The 2,772-nt window shown below is 39.4% G+C and overlaps 1 pseudogene; it reads left to right on the top strand.

Moving 5' to 3' along the window:
- Positions 1 to 1,884: 1,884 nt before the first annotated feature.
- LOC106734338 (ATP synthase subunit d, mitochondrial pseudogene) lies at positions 1,885 to 2,425 on the top strand (annotated as a pseudogene).
- The last annotated feature ends 347 nt before the right edge of the window (positions 2,426 to 2,772 follow it).

Here is a 2,772-nt window from a genome sequence, read left to right as displayed (position 1 = left end):
AAGGAGTGGAATTGTCATTTATAGAGACAGGAAGAATAGAAGAAAGGGAAATTTCTTGAGAAAAACTGAGAGTTCCATTTTAAACTCTTATTATAAACTTCATAAGAAGTGTGATATGGCTCTTAGCCAACTAGGCAGAGATGTCAAGCAATTGGTTAGATTTGCAAGTCTGGGCTAAAAAAGGTCCCAGTAGGATATATGAACTTGGGAATCCTCAGAGGATGATATAAATAATACAGACTATGTTCTTACGAACTTATTAATAGACAGCCATGAATGATGGTGTATACCTCAGTGAAGAGAGTGCAGGAGGTTAGAAAGAAATATCATGACATCTGTGAGATATATAGTATAACCTTCTGGGCAGCCTTGGCATGAATCAGAATTTGACATTCATGTCAGAGATAGAATGAATGAAATTCAGGCTATTTGTGTAAATGGATCCTGATGCTAATTTTTAAGTGGTGACTTAAAAAATCTGTTTCAATTTTCTAGTGTTCAGAAATTTCTTCTTTATGGAATGAGAGAGGTACTTAGGGCTGCCTTCTGTTGAAAGAGCATTTATCTATACTCTCCTTACATTATGTTCTTTTAATTTCCTTGCATTACTGAATAGTTGGCTTTCAGAACTGAACAGCCTCTCAGACTGATAGAATCCATGTGCTGCCACTTGCTAGCTCTGGGATTGACTTGACCGTGTGGAATGCAGCCATCTTCATCAGCACACCACCAGCTGGCCCTATCACTGTTTTTATTATTATTATTATTATCTTTTAGGTTGGTTCATTCTGGTTTTATTTTTTTCCCACTGAAGGCTTTCTTTACATTCTGGGATCCTTTGTGTCCACTCATCTGATTAAAAAAGCATTAGGAAGATCCTGGAGCTTCATATTCCCGGGCAGGGCTAATGGGGACATTGCATGTTAACCAAGTTGAAAATATTACCATATACATCATTTTCCACAAGATCTTGAGAAACATCATATATAAGATAGCAAAACCACTTATCAAACCCTTGGTTTCCTGTGGGAAGGCAAAAAGGTATGCCCAGAAGACTGAGATGGCCTCCCATCTTCTTTCCCAGATTCTCTCAGGCAATTCTTCTTCCATCTACTTGGTGAGTCCTGAAGTCACTTTGGTAGAGTGTAGAATGGTGATGTTGCAGTTCGAGTTAGGATTTAAACTAAAATCTCAGGTAGATAGTGCCATCTACTATTATAGATAATCCCCAAGTTTTCACAATGGACTGCAGTAGAATTGTGTATTCTAGTTTGTCTGATAGTCCCACATGGGTGCTCCCGGTTGTTGGTGGGTGGAAGACCCAGCTGAGAGGAGCTCTGCCACTTAACATTTGGAATCTAAGTTCCCACTGGGACCACCTGGGGAGGGAGATGAGAACGTGTAGAGAACAAACTCATTTTAACCATCTCAGCTTGAGTTGAATACACTGCTTTAGTGAGACATGTTTACATAATTCTTCCAGTGGCAAGGGGAGCATTCAATCTTGGGGATAAGGAAAATCTTTCTAGCACTGTCTCATGTACTGAGATACAAACAGGAAATGAGCAGCTTGGGTCTCCATTTTCTCTGGGCATCTCATTCTCAGGCATAGGAGCTATGACTTCATTTATTCTTTCTTGTCCATCAGTTAATCAGTAAGTAACATATTTTCTGAGTTAGAAAAGTTTGGAGAAAGTGTACAAAAAGCACCACAAATTAATGAAATAATAACTGCTGGACCTAAGGGTGACTAAGAGCTTATACTAAAGCTTACTTTAGTTTTCTACAGAATTATTGAGTCTGTCTTCTCATTGAAAATTCACATTCACACTTCCGTCACTTGCTGTGTATGGTTTGCTGCTGGGGTCAGTGAAGGATTGCAAGATGGCTGGGTAAAAACTTGCCCTAAAATCTATTGACTGGGTAACTTTAAGGGAAATAATACCCCAAAACCAAAAGGCTATTGCTAACTCCCTGAAAACTTGGAACGAGACCCTCACCTCCAGGTTGGCTGCACTACCAGAGACCCCATCAGTTATCGACTGGGTGTACTTCAAGGCCAACATGCTAAGGCGGGTTTGGTGGACGACTTCAAGAAGAAGTTTAATGCCCTGAAGATTCCTTTGCCAAAGGATAAATATACTGTCCAGGTGGACACTGAAGAAAAGGAAGACGTGAAAAGTTGTGCTGAGTTTGTGTCCCTCTCAAAGGCCAGGACTGAAGAATATCAGAAACCACTGGAGAAGATGAAGAACATAGTCCTATTGATCAGATGACCATCGAGGACTTGAATGAAGTCTTCCCAGAAACCACATTAGACAAGAAGAAATACCCCTATTGGCCTCACCAGCCAATTGAGAATTTACAAAAAACTTTGTGTCCAGAAGGAAGCTCTGGTCCTTGTCTTACAAGCTCTGGACATTAAAAATAAAAGTAATGACATAGGGGGAAAAAAAAGGAAAATCACATTCAGGGAGGAAAAAAAAAGTAAAAGTAAGAAGTAAGTTCTTTCTAATAATCATAGAACTAGAAAATTGCTCTTACATTATCGGATTAGATATCATTCCTCAATCAAGTAATAGCTGGTTAAAAAAAGGACATTGACAGCAGCTTTGAACCTGGAGAAGGTTTTTTAAAAGGGTAGCCAGACTGCGGCCATTTTGAAATTAAGAAATTTTTCTAATGAGAACAATCTGACCAAATGCTGAGGCATAGGGAGTTGTGTTTGAGGAATGGTCAGATGAGAAACCAGGAATGGTGATTGAAAGAATC

This window comes from Tupaia chinensis, unplaced genomic scaffold, assembly GCF_000334495.1.
Source record: "Tupaia chinensis unplaced genomic scaffold, TupChi_1.0 Scaffold000096_1, whole genome shotgun sequence".
Taxonomy (NCBI): Eukaryota; Metazoa; Chordata; class Mammalia; order Scandentia; family Tupaiidae; genus Tupaia; species Tupaia belangeri.
Note: the sequence above shows the minus strand (reverse complement) of the source record. Positions and strands in the feature narration are given on the sequence as shown.